The sequence below is a fragment of the Rhamphochromis longiceps genome, linkage group LG3 (assembly GCF_057381845.1).
Source record: "Rhamphochromis longiceps isolate RC_006_pf linkage group LG3, R_longiceps_female_GT1.1, whole genome shotgun sequence".
In the NCBI taxonomy this organism is placed as follows: domain Eukaryota; kingdom Metazoa; phylum Chordata; class Actinopteri; order Cichliformes; family Cichlidae; genus Rhamphochromis; species Rhamphochromis longiceps.
In genome coordinates this window covers 35,299,193-35,321,901 of record NC_140559.1, presented here as the reverse complement: position 1 = coordinate 35,321,901, position 22,709 = coordinate 35,299,193, and the positions used below count along the sequence as shown (strand labels likewise).

The 22,709-nt window shown below is 39.8% G+C and overlaps 1 protein-coding gene across 2 annotated transcripts in view; it reads right to left on the bottom strand.

Moving 5' to 3' along the window:
* Positions 1–22,709, bottom strand: part of arhgap36 (Rho GTPase activating protein 36) — an 84,717-nt gene that overhangs the window by 38,705 nt on the left and 23,303 nt on the right. Inside the window, exon 1 of one of the 2 annotated variants that reach the window (XM_085395465.1) lies at positions 9,554–9,935. The exons of the other annotated variant lie outside the window; for it this stretch is intronic. The gene's annotated coding sequence lies outside the window, so the exon portion shown is untranslated. Of the gene's footprint in view, positions 1–9,553; positions 9,936–22,709 lie in introns of those variants that run through there. 2 annotated transcript variants of the gene reach the window in all.

The window sequence follows — 22,709 nt, the reverse complement described above, 5'->3', positions numbered from 1 at the left end:
GGTGCATCAATAAATGGAAGTACTATAAGAAGTAACCATTACCAACTGCAACTCCAGATTAGCCTGCTTTACTGTATCTCATATTGATAAAATGTTATTAATCAAAAGGTATTCCGATTTCTTTAAATCTATCTTTGCTTAGAGCCTAGATACCCCCTTAATTCTCTAGCAGGCTGCCAAACATCTTCATAGCGAGCACTGGCTAAAGCTGGAAAATATTAAGATTATACAACAGTGTACAAACAGGACCTGATCTTGAATGGACAACAGGGAAATTAAATCTGCTTTTAAAAATGAGTTTTCACCATTCCTCATTTAAATATTTATCTTCTGAAACAATATTCAAAAACTCACCACACTATCAATGCCCTAGCAATTTCGAACTATTTCAAGGTGGGAATTTTACATTTTCAAGTAACTTGGAGGGAAACTTCTAAATCCATCCCAAAGCAAGTTTCGCAGTTTTCACATTTTTGTGATTTTTTTCCCTAAACTTAAGGGTTAGGGTTATTATTGTATTATTTAATGTAAGTAAGGCTTTTTTGTCCATTGTGGCAACAGTTTGAAGCCCAAAATATTAAAATGCTACTATCTCTGTAAGGTGGTAAGATTGAACTGCACAGTTTAAACACAAAGTCATAGATGGTATACATTGTAACGTATCACTGTACACACACTATATATTCTCATGCTCCTTAGTTTACTTGAAGGCCCAAAGTGTTAAGAAGTACTTCTTTGCTGTGGTAAACATTTCAGTGGTTGAGACACAGTCACAGATCGAATAAGCTAAGAATTAGCTTAAAGTCTTTTGAAGGCATTGTAAGTGTTAGGGCTGATCCCAGTTTCTCTTTGGAAATGTGGAGAACATTCAATTTTAACCTCAACACGGTTTACCTTCTACTAGATTCTCACCGAGCAGCAAGTAGGAGGGCAAGGAGCTAAATCACAGAGCTAATAAATAAGGATGGAGATGAAGAGTAGAAGAAGAATGGTAGAATCAAGAGATTTTAAGAGATGCTAAGAAAACAGGAAAAACAATATCAGGTGAATATTGAGAGGAAGCGCGGAGGGGTAATGGGGGGAGTGTTTAATGGAGGGATGAAGCGGCCGCAGGTTAATAAGAAGCATACAATCTCATTCCAGATCTTAAGTCTGTGCTCCACAACCCGTTCACCCTGTCAGACAAGCATGTGTTTCTAATATATGCATGCTGTGCGACTTTTCAGAGAGCCCAAGCGTATAGGAACTGTGCAAATCAAGTAACCAATACGTCCAAACTGTCTTTAGCAACTCGTTGATTTACTTCTATGATCTGAGGTGACTTCAAACCACCTCTGTTTGCCACGATGCCAATGGTTGTTCTGGTTCACCACATTGGGGTTAGGTTCCCCACTCTTGTTGGAGGATTGTGCCAACTTCTGTAATCTTTTAGTTTGTAAAAATTACGTCCAGATGGGATAACTTTACATCTTTGTGCCTCAAATTCTTGTGGCGTGTGGTTAAATGAAACCGCATGGGAAGTTTGTAGGGAAACGTCTCTTTGTTAAAAACTAAAGGAGATCCGAAACATGAGAAGAAGGTCCTAAGCCAAAAAGATCTAAAGACCCCACTTTAGACTTTGACTATGCATTGTATTCAATAAACATTTAAAGTACTTTGGATGAAATAATATTCTCCACAGGTGTCAGATACAATTAGCAAGGAAAAAGTAAAATATGACAAAAAATGTAGAAGAGAAGAACTTTATACTGAAAAACTATTAACTAATAGGATCATATTTAGTGACAATATGTTTCTCTGCTGATTATTCTAAAAAAAAATTGACAAACTGTCGGTCAACTCCCAAACTAAAGCTGAACTTCATGAAACTTCGTGAAAAGCCGGAACATAGCATCAAAGTTGAGATGACCTAGTCGTCATCCACACCCTCCTCCTCCCTGACCTCCAAATTTGGATTGTTTTGTAGATAAGAATAGTTTTGTTCAGCAACACAAATCAAAAGATTAAAGGTTGTGATTACATCACCAACTGCTGTGAAATTTGTTTTGTACTAATAACTCCACAGCAGTCTAAAGAAACTGGCTGCAGTTCAGGGTGTAGCATATGGTGCTCATGAGCTAGCCCCAAATGAAATGGCTAGTAGACCCAACCCACTTTTTATTTTCCAGTCCAGAAAAAGACCACTAATATTATGTTTATGGATTTTAATTGTTCCCATAAAACACTAGCATGCTGCTGATGCATGCCAGTTGGTCTAGTAAGGTTTTACAAACAGTTATAAACAACAGCTAACATGAGAATTGTGGTTAAATCACAACAGACATTTGTACATGTGTCCAAAAAACAGCTGCTTGTGGTGGTCAAATGTTAACCGCTATCAGATATAGATAGCAGATTACAATTAAAGTGCCATAAAGTGGTTCTTTGTACCCGGAGGTCAAGTTCAAGGCTCGTATGATAGGTTGATATAAACATTTATGACAACCTTTTATACATAAAAATATTTAGTAAGTATGACTTCACACTTCTCACAGTTGTGTTATTTCTTGTGTCTTCTCGCTTTGTTCAGTCATGCTATCTTTTCATTTTTATTCTCTGAAGGTCTCGCTGTGCACTACGGGAGTGTGGAAACAGATCCACGTGTGCATGATTTTCTCATGACTAAATGCAGACTGCACAGCGTGATTGGACAAAATTACTTTGCTCTTAATGCTAAACACAACCAGACAAATAGGCTGTGGTGAAAGTGAAATGATGAATGATGAAAGTTTCCCACAAAAGAGCGCTGAGGCCTCATCCACATTTTCTAAAACTGGTAACATGGACTCACTCAAAGCAGCAGGGTTCAGTGGAAAACAATACCACAGGGAATATGGTCTGCTGTATGAAATGCCAAACTTTAGACATGACATTTAAGTTAAATGTCATATCTCATGAGCAGTTTTTAAACCTATACCTTATGTGTATTTTCTCTCTTGGTGGATGTTTGAACGGTCTCACCACACATTCAGGATGGGTCAGCATATCTCAATCTCTGCTTTCATTAACAATTTCAGTTGTGCTCAGAAGTTTAAACACAAGCTGTTCTTTTCTCAGGGTGGAATGACTGTGCAGCATAGATCTTTGATGATTTAAATCAATCAATCAATAAAATAAACAAGAATTGGTGAACAAGTTTGAATTTATTTTGGATTTTCTCTACACAGGTTCAAATGTATGCATGCAGGCCCAAATACATTCACATCCCGACTAATAATTGATTAAATGTCTCTTAGCAAGTTGCACCTCAGTATTGCACCTTTGGCCAAATCTTTGGTATTTTGGGCTTTTTGGTGGCCTTGGACCTTTCCATCGTCCCGAGTATTGGTCAATCCTATGAGTGTCAAACAAATTCTTTTTATGGTAGTAAAGAGAAGTTACCTGTTGTAGCAATCATGATCACTAATGAGAAGGTTATAGGCCTTGGCCTTGACAAGTTAAAAGACATTGTAGGTCCTTCAGCACCACTTATTAAAAGATTTAAGTGAGTGTGTGTATTTATTTGAGCCGGTATGTATTTTAAATCAATCTCCTATGACCTATTGTCCATAGAAAGAAAACAAATCTCATAAGATGATGATAAAAAAGATAAAATACACCCAAATACTTTTGCACACCAATTCTTGTTTTTCTAAAGTCAGAAAGATGTATACTCTTTCCACCCTGGAAAAAGAACAGTTCAAAGAAGTCATTAAAAACCCCAAATTACCATGACATTCATGCCCGTGATGTAAACTGTAAGTACTGAGATTCGTTCACTGGGAAGAAACTCTAATGGTTGCAGAAGCAACCATTAGAGTTTCTCCTTTTTGTTTTTTTTGGTTTGTTTGTTTTTTTTTTTACTACGGTAGCACTTCCCATAGCTGTTAAGGTCAGTGGTTTGGAATACCATGCCAGTCTTTTTCTTCTCGACTGGACACTACTACCAAAAACTCTAGAAGTTCATGCAGAGTGCCTGATATTAACCCCTATTGGCAATCTCGCCTTGGAAACGTCTGACCCACTCTGTCATCCTGTGAGTCATTAAGAGTCACAGGGGAAAGCTATGAATCATTTGTGAGACATCAGAGACATCATGTGAGTTATTCAGCTCACGTGGGTCCAGGTGAAAGTTGAAAACCAAGACGAGCTGCCTTAAATTCAAGCCCTTAATGCTGCCAATATCTGGGTGATCATTGTGGCTAACATTACCAAAATATGCAAACTTTTGCAAGTTAATGTTTTGTAATCTTCGGAGGCTACATTTTGGCATCTACCCTGTTATTACCAGCTGTGATCCCAGTGTCTGCTTCCCCAGTGTTAAACAATCTCACTCTGCTTCAACCAAGTTTAAAACAATTATGTTCACCAACCACAATCCAGCATTTCTACAATCAGTAAGTGAGCGCTGCTATTCACGATGTTCTGATTACATCAAATCGGCAATGAATGTTTCAAAAGTCCATCATTTATGGTAAAGATTGTCAGGAATGGTTTGATAAATGTTGAGTCACTCGGCTACAGATACAATTTTATTTTCATTAATAATGTGTGGGAAATGTGTCATGTCTGGCTCTGTGCTCTTTTTCCTCTTGTGATACAAAAATTTTGCTGATGTAAAACTAACTAGAAATCACTGTATTCTAAACTCAAGACTATTTTACACAAAGTATTTGATCGTAGTAACTACTTTCCAATCTTTCCAATCCATTTCACCATGAAAACAAGGAGAAAAAAAGATTTAAAAAGAGTATTGTTGACTTAGTTGACTATTAAAATAAGACCCTCCTTCACTCTGTAGGTTTTCTCTTTTTGTACAATCATGAGTTTTCAATACCAGGAACTAGGAAATGAGGCAGTGCAGCCACATGAAAGACAAACCACACAGGAAGGTAGCAGAAAGTGGAATACAATGACCTAAACCTCTCATTACTGATTTTAGACAGTAAAAGAAAAGCTTTTTCATTTTTTCCCCAGATGTTTACCAAAATAAACTCTGACTTCTCACAGAACTTGGAAACGTGATGACAGATAAACACATAAGAGATGAGACCTTGCGGAGCTTGAAAGAAGCAAATCAGCAGATCAAACAGGACACTGATCACTGCAATGAAGGACGTGTTGTTCAAAGCAGCACCTGCTAAAACTGGGCCCGTTTTTGAGTTTGCATTTAAAAGCAGGTCATATAACCTTGTTCTGATGCTGTGCCCCCGTCTGATGACACAACACAGTAAGAAACATGGTGTGAGAGCTCTCGGATGCTTTTCACTCCCCCCCCCCCCCCCCACGCTGCTGTTTTGTGTATAGTCATCTCTCCCTTGGGTGCTTCTCGCCGTGCACATCATTAACCTCAGCATTTTGTTCTGCCCCCCACCCACCTCCTACCTTCTTGGCCAAACTGTGCAAATGAGGCAAAATATAAATACTGCCTCTCGTTCTCATTCATTACCAGGAGGTGAGGAGGTGGTTCATTTTTCCTGAATTACAAGAACATTTTAATTGTTTCCATTAACATAATAACATTGCTTATTTATTTGCTGAGACAACTATTGATTTCCTGTTCAACCAAACATCTGGGAATACTTGAAAACTAGAGTGTATGTAACTGTAATGCAATGTGTATTAATAAAGCCACGAATAATATACTGCAATTGCCCACGATTTTAAACCCCTGCAGGGTCGAATTATCAGCCGGAAAAAGCAAGATTTATCCCTGAATCCCAAAAAACTTTTTGGCTGACATACAGCAGGGTTTTTGAAACTGTTCAGGTCCAAGGAAAAGTTACAAAGGAGAAAATGTTCAGGGTGGTCAATGATTCCTTAAAGACCCCCTTGTGGAGCAACATTAATATTTTTCCTTACAGAGTACATAAAAGGAAATAATTGACACAAGATCCTATTCTATTCATGTAAAGTGCCCCAGTCTTTATGTATATGCTCTCTTTAATGATGACCCTGTGTAACACAGTTTTTCTTTTTGTGTATTTTGCATAATATCCTGATGCTTATACTGCCAAGGTTGAGAAAATATGTATTTTATCAGACAATTCATAATTTTGATTAAGCGACACAAAAGCAAAGACGCATGAGCAATCAGGTAAAAACATTTGGTACATATGAAAAAAAGATTTTTCTCGTTCTTCTTCAACTATAGATTCTAAACAAGGGTGTACTTAAACCAGATGATCCATACTGTGCATGAGTGCTCTCACCCCAACCGGTCGCAGCAGATGGCCGCCCCTCCCTGAGCCTGGTTCTGTCGGAGGTTTCTTCCTGTTAAAAGGGAGTTTTTCCTTCCCACTGTCGCCAAAGTGCTTGCTCATAGGGGGTCATACGATTGTTGGGTTTTTCTCTGTATGTACTATTGTAGGGTCTACCTTACAATATAAAGCGCCTTGAGGCGACTGCTCTTGTGATTTGGCATTATATAAGTAAAAATTTAATTTAATTGAGTGTGCTTGACCTCCCCCTGTTGTCCTGTGTGATTGATCTATGGTATTACTGGGTACATTTCTCAGACCTGGTTCAGTTGTATTATTGTGGGGTCTTCATCTTACAAATTAAACCTGTCTGAGAAAACCTAAAGCTGTAGCTGATACCACATACTTAAGCTCAGTATGAAAAAAGGTGAACTGTAGAGGGGCTACAGGTATTCTCAGGCACAGTACAAGGCAACCAAGCTTTGTGTAAGTGCACCCTGGGAACCTCTTAGTATAATGCTATTACAGTATTTTTCTCTAAATCAGGGATATATCTTGTGGAGGGGCCCTGAGCAAGCCTGACACCATTTAGTTCATACTGTGCCTTTATGGATATACAAGTTTTAAATGACCATGGAAACTGACGAACCTCCCGGACAGGTCTAGGAGGGAGTAGAAAGGAAACTGAGCTGGACCCAGTTTTGAGAAGGTGTATTAGCACCGGAGAGATTTATGTAGGAGACATCTGGTGGTCATGCAAAGACATGCACGTAAGATCTCTGTTGTTAAATGTCCTGGCAAATGTAATCTTGCAACATTATAAAAACTATGAAGTTCCTTACATTTCGAAAGGGTAAATTTAAACCCAAGGGTGCGTTTTGCAATCCCCCAACCGAGTACATTTGATAAACCACAGCATCAAAAAGCAAAACTTTAGAGCATATCATAAAGAAAATGTTAAGTCAAAAAGATGAGGATGAAACTCATTGGTCACAGTTGAGTTTGACTGTATTTAACTGGGAAACAACACATGCTATACATCCATTCAGCGTCCTGTGGAGATATGTATGGCACTAACAACTAATAACAGCCATTCAATCCACTGCATATACATATCAAATACCATTACAAACTGACAGGTATGGATGTATGCGAATTGCGTGTGGCTGGTTGAACACACAAAGTTCTCTATAATAGCAAAAGCTATATTACTAATTTCACTCTCCTTCACGGCTGTTTGAAAATGTAGAATCTAATACAGCTTCCTTCTTCAAATTTAAAACATCCACAAGAAAAGAGTGTACAGAACATGTTCTTTGGATGCCCAGTTCTGTACTAAACACAGCATTTTATCTGTTCGTGCTGCAATAATGGCTTTGCCGCTTCACTGGTGAGGGACAATAAGAATCCCGTAGGCTCTCTGTAAAGCTTAAGTTATAAATAGGTCTAATATATAAACTGACCCTTTCCGTCCTAATACTGTTATATGGAGGTTTATGAAGTAAGTGCCACAAGGGACAAGTGGATAAAGCTGGTCCACAAAATAATGTACTGTATTTATTAATTAAAATACCAAAATCCTAGACAAAGTGACATGGTAAAGCAGATTTCCAGCTTGTTCAAAAACACTATCTCGTTTGAAAGAATGAAACAGTTCGTGATAACACAAATGACTTTTTTATTTCCTCCCTTCCTTTCAATATGTTAAACACACACACATGCAACTAATACGTGCAGTACCTTCTGTGGTTCCTTGATCCTTTCTAATGAAGGAACATTATGTTCACATTATGCAGCTCCACGTCTTGTTTTTCTTAGAATAAATAAGGAACGGTGGCTGGTCTAATTAGGATGTTGTCAAAAACTACCTCACAGAGTGAGCTTAACATACATTAGTATGCAAAGATACTTGCTTGCTCACTGACAGGAAGAGACACACACACACACACACATGTGCAAACATACACAGACACACGCATAAACAGACAGGCAGAGCTAATAGGCCCCTTGGCAGTGCTAAAGACTGACGGCCGAGCCACAAAGACGGATCCTGCGTCGTCACAGCAGTGGTATTGTGTCAGTCCTGACTGAACTGGCATGTTGCCACACACACACACACAGACACACAAAAGACTAAACTACACTCTAGTCTTCATCCTGAAATGTCTAATTTTTTACATCATAAATGTGCTTTTCATCTGCAAAGGTAAGTCAAGTCCCCAGTAAGCAGCTGTGTAAATACATTTGTCCCCACAATATGAGAAAAACAAGTACACACACACACACACAATTTAGAAGCGATTACACTCTAGTCTTCATCCTGTCACGTAATGTGAAATGTTGTAGATTATAAGGATGCGCTTTTCATCACCAAAAGTAGTCGAGTCCTCACTAAGTGGTCACATAAATCTGTATGTCCCCACTGTATGAGTAATGCAAGTATACAACCACGGATAATATGTTTTTATCCCTACAGAAGACATTACACTCTGTTCTTCACTCTAAAATGTTACATTTTGCATGCTTTATGTCCCCAACAATAAAGACAGGTCCCCACAGACTGAGCTTGTTATCACTTTTATGTCCCCACAACTCGAGTTATAAAAGCACAGAAAAACTCAGGGATTTTAAGGGGCTCACACAGACTCCTTGCTGTCTGAAACTCAAAGCTTAGCCAGCAGATGAATACAAATAGAAGTGGATTCATAGGATGATGCTGAAACTTTGCTTATGCATTATGCATGGACATATATGGTGTTATTTGCAGTATAAATATTTTTTTTAAAGTCACATTTTAACTGACTACATTTGAAGAAAAAAAAAAGGTTGTATTTTTCCTTGTGTTTCTCAGGAGTGCCAGGTTATTTCACGGTTTTCCTTTCCCCCAAAGCGTGACCTAATTTGAGGTGATTAATTAAATAAGCTTATTTACAATTTTCAAATGACTGAATTAATGGTGTTTACAAAATAATGTTCCCACCTAATTATAGCTAATGGAGCTCCCACCACATTTGCTGTTTCTACGAACTGTTTAGGAAACATGAGAGTTTTATTTTAGGCATAATATCAGACTTTTCCGGGGAAGCACAGGAGACGTTTTAGGTGTAACGAAACATCCTAATACTTGAGATTTTGTCTTTACATAAGCACACTGCCATGGTCTCAAAATGATGCGAATAAAATGATAAATTTAGAGAAAGTCATTAAGAAAAGACGTGCATCATCACTCAGGTCTCTGACAGGTAACAGAAGCACTGAAAATCACAACAGACAGGTAAAGCAGCAGATGGCAAAGTACACTTGCTTCAACCCTCAAACAAACACAAAGTCTGTACCTGTATTGGGGCGTCTTTCAATCAAAATGCAACAGGTGGTCCTCCAGATTTCTGAGCCTCCTTGTATACAGACTTTGATCAGAGAAACAGCCGCATATCAGCTCTGAGCTGAATGAAACTGACGACTAGGAGTTAATGCGGAAAGTGGCCGAATGGGATATACACAGTGTGAGAGAGAGGAGGGCACTGGGGAATGGGGAGGGCTGAGAATGAGTGTGATTACGAGAGCAGCAGGAGGAGTGGCGCATGCTGACTTGACTTTCAGGAACTGAAAACATAAACACAAGACAGAGGAGGAAACAAAAAAGGAGCAATATGGGTGAGGAAGAGGTGATGGAAAGAGGTAGGGAAGATGAAGAAGTGTCACGGAATAAGTAAGGAGAGGAAATGGAAAGAAAGATGGGGCATAATAGGAAACAAGTAGTTAGAAAATGAGCAAAGATAAGGGCGGGAGGAAGGTGTGGGAGGGGTAAATGGGGAAGAGGCTAAGGAGACCACAGGAGAGAATAAGTAGAAAAGCAGTATAAGGTTAGAAGAAGAATGAAGGAAACAAAATGCAGAGGACAAAAGGGAAAGTGTGAAGGGTCTAAAAAGGAGATGAAAATGAGATAGGGACACAGGAAAGAGGACAAGATATATGCGGGAAATTAGAAGTCAGACAAGTTAAACTGAGATATAAGAAAGAAAAACAGAAGTGATGAAAAACGGCGTATGAGATACAAGTGACCGGTCGTAGAAAAAGGCGAGAGAGTGTTAATTCAGGAGACAGGAAAGGAGGCAGATAAGAAGAAATAGTTACATAAAGAGAAGAAGGGAAAAAAATAAGGAGGTGGTAAGCTGATGGAAGTGGGTAAAAAGAGGCGAGGTTTTAGAGGATGACTTGAGGAAAGGAGGTAGAAAGGAGGGCCGAGGTAGAAAGAGAAGAAGCGCCTGAAGGAGGGAAGTAAGTAAATGGAGGGAGGGAGGGACTGAGTAGGAGGAGGATTAAAACGACAGGATAAAAGCTCTATAAAAAGGACAGACAGGACAGTGGAGCTCAGAAGAAAAATAGAAAAGGAGTAGTCGACCAGAGGAAGGATACTACAGCATAGCATATCTACTCAAGTGTGAGCGGATATTAAAAGCTGCCCGAGAACCAGTTCTGACCCAGTAAAGCCAAATCCAGGGAATAATAGTTACCATGTTTCAAGGATAGTGGTCTTCCTTTTTCCCTCTTGTCTGGCAGCTCCATCTTCTCTCCATTATTATTGCACCCGCTCTGTCCCTCTACCAGCCATAGTCCCTGCATCTAAAGACCTCTCTGTCACCTCCACCCTCCTGCCATTCCTTCTCTCTCACTGTACCCAGCAGTAGCTCAGTTTCTACCAGCAGCCTGTTGGCCAACAGCACAGGAGGCACCAAACATTTTGATGTTGAATAACCAGTGGCTGGCACTAATTTCTCAACTTCTAGTCATGGTTGAAAAATAGCAACAAAGCTGAACCAATGTTGCAGGCGTTACCATGACGTTGGTTAGAGGGAGTTCTTACAGAGATTTCACTGTGTTTCCAAACACAACAAACCATGTGTTCAAGAAGAGTGTTCTACTAATAAAATAAAGTTTCTTAGTCGAAAGACTGAAAAGAGAGAATTCCTGACAGGCTCCGGTAATATTAGTCTGTGTACAAGTTGTAGACATTCAGTGGATATCTGTTTACAGCCACGTACTAACCATATTAATTGTCTACAAAAAAACTCCAGATGCCACTCACAACCATTCAGGGAATAGTCAAACTTCCTCTTGTTACTTGTGGCTGCCATGTGGTCGCTAACTGGTCCCTAAGGTGCTAGCTGTCTGTTAGGGTTCACGACAGCTAATATTAACTCACTGAGCTTGACTTCTTAACCGGGTTTGTACTTTCTAGAGCATTTTAATACAGTTCCAGCTACGGTATATACAATTTATGAATACAGCTCGTGAACCACAATTACTAGCTTTAACCCTGTGTGCTGTGCTGTACCAATGTACCTGCACATGTGATGTGACAATAAAAGTGATTTGATTTGACCCTTTAAGACCTACCATAGAACCAAGTCCGCCAGAGCTTATAATAATAATAATAATGGATTGCATTTATAAAGCGCTTTTTGAAACCCTCAAAGCACTTTACAATTCTACTATTCCTTCACTCTCACATTCACACACTGGTGGAGGCAAGCTACAGTTGCAGCCACAGCTGCCCTGGGGCAGACTGACAGAAGCGAGGCTGCCATATCGCGCCATCGGCCCCTCTGGCCAGCACCAGTAGGTGAAGTGTCTTGCCCAAGGACACAACGACCGAGACTGTCCGAGCCGGGGCTCGAACCGGCAACCTTCCGATCACAAGACGAACTGCCAACTCTTGAGCCACAATCTTTATACTTTTACATGCTGTAGTGCCATTTTGGGGAGCATTTCAAGTTGCTATACATTAATACAACCGTTATAGCCCAAATTTTAATTCCATAGTAACTACATAAATTGCAAAAAAGTGCAATTAAGTACAAAAAAATTGAAAATCGTTTTTGATTTTTTTCCATATATTTCTAGTTAGAGAAATTTAAGAGGCTTATCCCTCAAAACTGTAAATACATAAAAGTTGCACAAAATAGTTTCCAACAACAGGAAATTTATTTTGAGTGTCTTCATAGTTTTATTTTTGAGATACACCAATTTTTATATACTGCAGGAAAAACGAAAATAAATATCCATCCATCCATTCGCTTATCCTTTTCAGGGTCGCGGGGGGCGCTGGAGCCTATCCCAGCTGTCATAGGGCGAGAGGCGGGGTACACCCTGGACAGGTCGCCAGTCTGTCGCAGGGCTAACACACAGGGACAGACAACCATTCGCACTCACATTCACACCTAGTGGCAATTTGGATTATCCAGTTAACCTATCCCCACAAGCTGCATGTGTTTGGACGGTGGGAGGAAGCCGGAGTACCCGGAGGGAACCCACGCAAACACGGGGAGACCATGCAAACTCCACACAGAAAGACCCCGGCCTGATGGTGGAATTGAACTCAGGACCTTCTTGCTATGTGGCAACAGTGCTAACCACCGTGCCACCGTGCACCGTTCAACAAAATAAATATTATAATGCAAATTTGCACAAAAACAGCATATGCATCAAAATAAACCATTTCCAGCAGTGCAATATGAGTTCTAAGCATCCCAGAAACGATACAGAAAAGCATACAGTCAAACATGACTTTTAAAAATACCACTACAGGCTTTTAAGGCCCCGAAGGTAAAAATCTACATTTTCAGGGGAAATGACGTCACTTCTGGTTTCGGGCAGGTAATGGCGGACATGCGATAGTTCGCGCTGACGTCTATTCCAATGTAGGAAGTGTTTTGAACAGCTGATTGGATCGGCAAAGCGTGTTTCTGGAATATTATGTTTTTGTTGCTGCAAGTGCTTTTTATGCAATTTTTGCAAAGCTATATGTGGAAGGAAACCATGACCTAGGGCAAACTGATGGCATAAGATGTAAGTACAACTCCTCCGGTTTCATATGCAAAAAAAATCATTGCGCTAGCTTACGTGGTTCCAGTTCTACAGGGATTTAAAAATAGTTATGCAAAACGGAGCGTGCCAACTCCGACCGGTTTCAAAGGATTTACTGATATCTTACCACTTACCACTCCCAGCCAACTATGCTAATTTCTGCCTCAAAATAGCTAACATAGCAGTGTCAAAAAAAAGCTAATGTCACCCTGTGAAGTTAAATAAGTAACAAACAAGAAATTCCCAGCATTTAATTTAAAATAAGAAAAACAAACAAAAAACTTGCCCTCCAGTGTCATACTAATTTGGCCAACAACACTAAACTCAAGGTTTCAAAATCCAAGTTCATAAACGGAGGACTTACTAGCCATGTGCTAGTTACATAGAACCTAGCTCACCAACAGCTGGAGGGACATGCTGTTCAACACGGATCTAGACCGATTAGATTTTAATGGAATTTTTTTCACTCTGCACAGGTTTTTTTCTATTATTTACAGTTATTTTAATGTGCACAGCTTTCTTCTTTGTCCTTTGCAGTAGTCACTGGAGGTACATAGATCAAAATGCATTGTAACCTATCATCCCTGATGCCACTCAGCCAATCAAGTGTCCAAAGACGTAGGTCAAAGAACAGAGGGGTTAAACCTGTTGTTATTTTTGTTGAGACTGTTTACTTGTGAAGTGTATTTTATGGACAAAAACCCCTCAAACTAGACTTCTATTTTTAATGAAGCACTTAGCATTTACTTTATAATCATTTTATTACTGAAGAGCTCTCTGGTTCATATTGAAAGTAAATAAACGCTGCTGAAATGCTACTGAATTATACTTTCTTCCATTTACTTGACTAAAGGTTACTTCTCTAACCGTACTTCCTTAACCTGATGTAGAAGCTTCTCCCTTATTTCCAGGTATAAGGCATGACTCATCCACCTGGAAATTTATACTCACCAGAAACATATTTGACGTTTAAACATTCCTAAGAATACAGTTTTGCTGTCTGGGAACACAACTTTTATATGACATGGATGATGTACCAGGCAGTGCTGGGCAAGTAGCAACTGAACCACAACATTCGAGTTGGGGCTTGTAATAAGGAGTCGACAACAAAATGCTTGGATACTTCTCAGAGATGCAGAACTTGTAGGCATTATCAGTTACCATCACTACTCCTTTAACCAAATATTTTTACTGACCTTCCACTAAACATAAGTCTTGTTTTAAGAGCAAGAGCAAAAAAGGAAGCATCTGGCTACATTATTCGCTCTATTATAGGTTAATCTGTACTCAAATTATCAGCACCTAAAGTTCAAAAGGTAGGTATTAAATGCTATGATAACCAATAAATTGACTTAATCCTGCAAGAAGATTCCATCACGCTGTCCAGATGCCTCCTAATAGCTGTGAAGAGGCCAGTGTGCGAACAGCCGTGTGAAAACACGTGTGGAAAATGACCACCGGGACTCCCATTTGTGAGGCCCAAGTAACAGCAGCTAAACCACTTGACACTTCTGACCCCTAAAGGTCAACAGTGGCAAGAGGTCAGATTTAATGAGCCTTATTACTTTGTGAGGGCGGACAAAAACATGAGATAAGGATGTCAAAGTATTACAAGCAAACTGCAGAGTCATAGCACAAGGGTGAAGACTAAACAAAAGCAAAGGAACATAGAACCGCACAAACAGTAATAAAATTAAAACATTGTGAAGTTTAACCTGATAAACCGTTCTTGAATGTTCTTGTGGCCAGTGTGTTTTGCTTTGAAGCTGCCAAAAAAAACTTCAAACCTCCCTACCGAGTGTCAAGACGTGTAGGAGTGCCCCTGGAGTCTGTTAAGGTTGATGTAAGAAAAAAATGATCCAGACTTAGCCCTTTATCATTTTCATGGAGTGTTTTTTCATGCTGTACTTAATATTATTTTTTTCTTGAAATGTAACAACTGAATCCAGTTATTTAGAGATTGAGCATGCACCGCTCTCAACCTCCAGTCGACCAAAGTCACTTTGAAGACAACAGCTGACTGCAGACTTGGTCCTGGTCTTTGAAGCAACTATTTCAAACGCAACAAGATTGCGGTGAATGAAAATTACTTATATGGTTACATTAAAACGCTCAATCCAATATACAACACATAATTTATAACATATAATACCTAAAACATATACGACACACAAAGGATAAGTTACCTTAGTCACTGTTAAAATAAAGTGTGAAGTAGTGATGTTATACTTTTTACTGGTTTTGCTTTTGTGCTTACATTTGTCGTATGCTATCACTGTAAATAGTGCTGTCTCACTGCTATTGCACTGTTATGCTGCTGGTAGCTTATTTTAGTTGAGTCACACTTCAAATGAGTAAGTGTGTCATCAGCTGCACGTCAGTGGTCCCACATGATCAAAGCTTAACTTTTTATGGTTTAATGGTAGGGCAGCTATCATGGAAAAAAAATCAAACTATAATAAATGTTGCCAAGATCCAAACTACGCCTTTTTCTCCAGGTAACACAAAGTAGAGTCTGAATGCAGCTAAACGTTTGTTGCTGCTGAGAGGAGAAATGGCACATGGATATCATTTTTTTTCAGAGAAATTCTCTTGTTCAATTTGTATAGATTTACTGAAGGATCCGGTAGCTATTCCCTGTGGACACAGCTACTGCAGGAAAACCTTCACACCCAGACCTCTCCTGGAGAAAAACATCATGTTAACAGATCTAGTGGAGGAGCTGAAGCAGACTGGACTCCAAGAACTACCAAAAGCAGAAGCAAAAGGACATTGAGCTTAGGCGACTAAAAATCCAGGAGACAATCCAAGATCGAGAGAAAGATGTGAAGCTACTTCAACAAGAGGTGGAGGTCATCAATGGCTCTGCTGACAAAACAGTGGAGTACAGTCAAAAGATTTTGACAGAGCTCATCCGGTTCATCAAGAAAAGACGCAATGATGTGAAGCAGCAAATCAGATGCCAGCAGGAATCTGAACTGGGTCTAGTCAGAGAGACTCAGGAGAAGCTGGAGCAGGAGATCACTGAGCTGAAGAGGATGGATGAGGAGCTGGAGCAGCTCTTACACACAGAGGACCACGAGCAGTTTCTGCACAACTACCCCTCACTGTCAGCACTCAGTGAGTCTACACACTCATCCAGCATCAATATTTATCCTCAGATGTACTTTGAGGAGCTGAAAGCAGCTGTGTCAGAGACCAGAGATAAACTGCAGGACATCCTGTGCGAGACATGGACAGTGGGTGCTTTTATACCAAAGACCAGAGCAGATTTCTTAAAATATTCACGTGAAATCACACTGGATCCAAGCACGGCAAACACATGGCTGTTATTATCTGCAGGGAACAGAAAGGCAACACTAATGCTGCAACATCAGTCTTACGCTAACAACCCAGGCAGATTTACTGAATATAAACAGGTGCTGAGCAAACAGAGTCTGACTGGACGTTGTTACTGGGAGGTGGAGTGGAGAGGGAGAGGAGTCGGGGTAGCAGTTGCATACAAGAGTATCAGCAGAGCAGGTGACTCAGAGCAACGTATATTTGGATTCAATGACAAATCTTGGTCACTGCGTTGTTACACAAACAGTTACATATTCTGGTACAACAAAGTCTGCACTGACGTCTGTGGCCCTCCGTCCTCCAGGATAGGAGTGTACATGAATCACAGAGCAGGTGTTCTGTCCTTCTACAGCGTCTCTGACACCATGACCCTCCTCCACACAGTCCAGACCACATTCACTGAGCCGCTCTATGCTGGGCTTTTGCTTTTTTACTCTAATGAAGACAGTGCTGAGTTCTGTAAACTGAATTAGAGAGGTGTCATTAAGGGGGAGTTGGTTAATAATATATGTTTTGTGCAGAGACTGGCCAACAATCCCACTTTATGGGTAGCAAACTCACTTATCAGTTGTTGCAGAGGGTATGATTGACTACTATAGCGGGTTTTACACTATCAGCAATCTTAAAATCAAAAGGAACACTCTTTTATTGTGTTTGGGAGAAGAATTAAAACATTTTGAGAAAATGGGTTCCAAAAAATAATCACGAAAGAAATTCCAATAAGCCAAATTGTTTGTTTGTATACAGGAGGACACCTGAGAATAAAACATGCACAATTATTAATGATTTTAAATGCCAAAAATATAGCAAATCATCTGAACTTAGACAGGACTTTCTTTTTTCTATGCATGAAACCTTGTTTTTGAATGTGGTGGATTGGAGCACAGAGTGGCATTTGATTGATTGATTGATTGATTGATTGATTGATTGATTGAGTGATTGATTGATTGATTGATTGATTGATTGATATTTTATTCATCCCGAGGGAAATTGGAAATTTAGGGCTGTGTGTAAATAAAATGTACTAATGACTGCTCACCGGTTCATGTCTTTTGATTTATGATTAATATTCTTTTCAGAATAAAATGATCCTACACAACATATTAAGAAGTCAACACAATGTTTCATATTTTACGTCTATTCCACCAACTCCGCGCTGGTGACCAATCTAGATTCCATTTGTTCCACACAAAACTTCTACTTCAGAGACAAGAGAAAAACTAAACGACACTGTGCGTGTGAGAGACAAGTGGAGAAACATCTCACTGAAAGTCAGTGAAGTGGATATTTTGCTACTTCTGGAGCACCAAGTGGAAAATGTCTCAAAAGAAAGCTTCTAAAAACACTGGGAATCGTCACCTTTCTGTTGCGTAATGCATAAATATGCTTATTGCTGTAGGAATCATCTCGACCTTTACAGCTGACCCATCCTTTGTTCCAGTGAGCTCATGGATATCTTACACTGGTCAGCTTGTTTTCTGTCTCTTCTTCCGGTTTCTCCACATCATCTTTAATCCCTCTAACTTCCTGTAGCGCTGCCATACATTTCCAGGTCAAACATCATGAGTGGGATTGCATGTTTGCACATCTCACAGCCTCAAGCTTGTGTGCTGACTCCAACTGTCTGCTTCAAAACAGGATGGATGGTCAACGGTCAACTGGCAACGCACACACACACAAACACACATGCACACGACTGAAGCCAGATAGATGGTGAACTTTGTTGACAACACTGCCCCCTACGGACTATACTATGTACAACAAAATAAGAGTCTGTGCTTTGAAACAGCACATAGACGCACAGAAGGACCACAAACCAACATCGTAAATGCTTCAGTAATCATTCTTTGTTTTCCAGTCATCCTAAAATAGTTTCAGGAATGAAAAGTTCTTCTGAGCCTTTTCTCACGTATTCCTGAGCCAGAAAATAAACACTGATATGCATGTTTAACTGCCCTGAATATCAAAATACCAAATCTGAAAATAGTTTTAATCTACCTAAATCTGTATTACTCAGCGCAGCTGGTTTAAAACTCTGAGCACCGATTCTAGTTCAGACGTGTTAAAATAAAGATCAACAGATAAGAAACAGAGGAAGGTTGGCATTCACTGCTGATATGATGAGGGCTTCGCTCTTTTTACAATGAAAGAACTGGCTTTAAAATCTGCAGACATTTTTTTAATGGGCATTTATTTATTCTTCAAAAATATAATTTTTGTTTCATTGCAGTGAAAGTATAAAAAACGTAGCAGGCAGCAGTTGTGACCGACTCTCCTATGACATGATGGCTCCAGGGAACTTTATTACAGTTAGGTCCACGATTTCTTGGACAATGACACAGCTTTTGTAGTTTTGCCTCTGTACACCAACACCACAGTCGATTTCAAAGCAAAGAACTGAAATGTCAAGTGCTGAATTTGTATTTTATAGCTTTTCACTATAACTTTAAACATGAAGACCAAAGAGAAGTCAGTACAAATTCAGGAGGTCATCATCAGAGAGAGCAAAAACTTCAGGAGTGGCCAGATCAGTAATCCAGGATCTAACCAAGTCAAGAACACCCAGGAGGCATATCGTGGTCAAGGTCTAAAATGAAGAGAAGCCTTCATAAATGGATATAAAGAAGCTTTACAACAAGATGTAAACCACTAGTTACACTCAGAAACAAGAAGGTCAGATTAAACTTTCTAGAAAAAGTAAATAACAAAAGAGTCACTGGACAAATGAACCCAAAATGAACTCGTACCAGAATGATGGGAAGGAGAGGCAGAGAAATCATGACCTGAAGCATATCACATCATCTGTCAAACATGGTAGAGGCATTGTTATGGCATTGACTTTATCGTTACAGTTGCTGTATCTTATACACGGCTGCAACTTTGCAGCTTGCAGCCGAACACATCAGCAACAACAACAGACACTCAGGACCTAGTACAGACTTTAAGCCGGCATGGCATGATTGCAGATGCTACTCAGGTGCACCCAATTCCCCTGCAGCGGCACTGCAGACCACGCCCCGAGCCATCCGTCCGGACTCTGCCGCCCGCTGTCCACGGGCTGTGCAGCAGGTCCCTCTGGCGCCTCGACCTCTGTATCCAGCTGGGCAGGTGCGTGAGCTGGTGGTGGACACGGAGGTTGCTCTGCAGCCCTCCTCCGGGGAGCCAGGATGGGTGCAGGGACCTGCCAGGCATACTGCAAAAAATCCATGGCAGACCGCACCACGTTTTCATGCTTTTCAGCATAAACTTTATCATTACAGTTTCTGTATCTCACACAGCAGCAGCTCGCAGCCGAACACATCATCAACAACAACAGAAACTCAGGACCCAGTACAGACTTTAAGCTGGCTAGGGGTGATTGTGGATGCCGCTCAGGTGCATCCACCTCCCCTGCAGCAGCACCGCAGACCACGCCCCACCACAAGAAAAATAAATGTAACTCCTAATGACTTTCCTACAAGATAAAGCTCAAATTAAGCTATAATTCAGCACTTGATTTAATTTTACTTTTTCCAACAAATTATAGACCCAACTGTTTGTTTTGGCTTATGATAAACACGGCACATCTTCGTTGCCTGATAGATGACAGATCCAGCAGTGACTCTCTCTCATGTTTCCTTTTGTTTTGTTACAAACTGCCTGCAGAATTGTTGAAGATACACAGATATAACTGGTGAGAGAGTGACTCAACAAAAACAATGACACGAAAGCTGTTTAAGTGCTTCATCAGTAAGGACTCAGACATTTCATCTGGCACGCCAACAAAAATATTCATCACAGCTGCATTACATAGGAAAGACAATAAAATTTAGACTTGAGGAACTGAAGTTCAAGGTAAGGTAGCATCATTAAATGTGATGTAACTATAATAGTTACAAAGAACACAAAGGACAAAACTTCTAAAACTACCGACTTACAACCTACTGGACACAGTAATTACTTTCTCCTTTTCCACACACTCTTATATCTCATGTGCACAAGTATAAAAAAGTCATTGCGGTCACACACTTACGGACTTATAGTACAGCTGTGCATAGATGGAGACACACCTGGGGCACTAGTTAATGTTGCACTCTTCATTATAAAGTTAAGTGCATTAGTGGCTGCTACAGATCCCTTTATTCATGCTTCTACGTGACTGGACATCTGGCCAAGTCATGTAATGCATGAACAAGCAAAAAATAACACAGACTTAATGAGAACCGAAGAGCCAGTTGCAGCTCTCCGTTTACCTGCTTGTTCCATTAAAAAGTGCTGATTTTCATTACGCTGTAACGAGTAAATGCTTATTTGTCTAATAAACACATCCTGGGATATCAGACCGGCATTAAGTTTCTAATTCTGATCACTGTTTTCCTGTAATTTATCCCGCATTTTTTTCTTTTGCATACATGCATGGATACGTCACAGAGCACTTCATCATCAGTAGATCCACAGTTACTAAGACTGTGAATGCATGCTTATAGAGTCAGAGGGTTTGTACAGATTTAAAAATAGTATAACTCACATATTTCTCAATTATTAAATTCTGTTTTTAATTGTTCTGATTTCATATTTATTTTCTGATATACTGACTTCATTCTTGGAAAAATGCCTGTTTCCTTATTTTTTGCTGGATTAAGATGCTCAGCCAACATGAGCAGGAAATGCCAACATCAACAGAAAAAAACTCAAGTGAGGTACGATAGCAACCTCTTTCTTCTCCAAACAGGACATTTGGGTCCGCACCCATCATCACAATCAACACTATCATCGCTGTCCGACAGGCCCCCGCCTCCCTCCCATATGTTCTGCTCCATTTGCTGCTCATGTTGGCGAGTATGCGGCGGGAAATCAATAACTTCCTGCTGAAGGAGGAAATTGTACTAAATTTAAGTCTGCCATGACGTAAGCTTCTGTGGTTAGACAATCCTATTTGTGTAAGGGTTTAAATCAAATAAAAATAAATAAATAAAGCTAGACTGAAAGGCATCTAATGAGCATCACACCAGTGTTTTTCAGGTATAGCAGTGTTTCATGCTAATTGCTAACCTCAAAATCTCATGCTAACGTACACGATGGTGATGTTAACATCGTCAGTGTGCTAAAGTAAACCATGGTTAATACACACTACCAGTCAAAAGCTTGGACACACCTTCTCATTTAATGTTTTTTCTTTATTTTTATGACTATTTATATTGTACATTCTCACTAAAAGCATCAAAACTATGAATGAACACGTGGAATTTTGTAATAAACAAAAAAGTGTGAAATAAGTCAAAACATGTTTTATATTTTAGATTCTTCAATAACTGATAAGTGATAATAGTTAAAATCAAATTCAAAATCCTGCTCCTCACATACAAGGTCTTAAATAATCAGGCCCCATCTTATCTTAATGACCTTGTAGTACCATATCACCCTATTAGAGCACTTCGCTCTCGCTCTGCAGGCCTACTTGTTGTTCCTAGAGTATTTAAAAGTAGAATGGGAGGCAGAGCCTTCAGTTTTCAGGCCCCTCTTCTGTGGAACCAGCTTCCAGTTTGGATTCGGGAGACAGACACTATCTCTACTTTTAAGATTAGGCTTAAAACTTTCCTCTTTTGCTAAAGCATATAGTTAGGGCTGGACCAGGTGACCCTGAATCCTCCCTTAGTTATGCTGCAATAGACGTAGGCTGCCGGGGGATTCCCATGATGCATTGAGTTTTTCCTCTTCAGTCACTTTTCTCACTCACTATGTGTTAATAGACCTCTCTGCATTTATTATTAATCTCTGGCTCTTTTCCATGACTTGGCTTTTGTCCCCTCACCCCAACCAATCGTGGCAGATGGCCCTGCCCCTCCCTGAGCCTGGTTCTGCCAGAGGTTTCTTCCTGTTAAAAGGGAGTTTTTCCTTCCCACTGTTGCCAAAGTGCTTGCTCATATGATTATTATTGGATTTTTTCTCTGTATGTATTATTGCAGGGTCTACCTTACAATATAAAGTGCCTTGAGGCGGCTGTTGTTGTGATTTGGCGCTGTATAAATAAATGAAATTGAACTGAACTGAATTAAATATGTTTTAGATTATAACCCAAAGGCAACTGATTCGCCATTCTGTGGTTAAATGTCATTTATTATTAGATAATGTTCAGAAGTCTCCATGCTAATTTAAATGTCTGCGATTCCTCATTATGTATCCACTGTTTTTTATTTTTTTTATTTGAATCCATCTCTTCAAATCTGATTATTGGAAGCATGTTTGTCCAACAATTATAAGAAGATGCTGAAGAAGACTGAAAAAACAAGGACACACATCCTC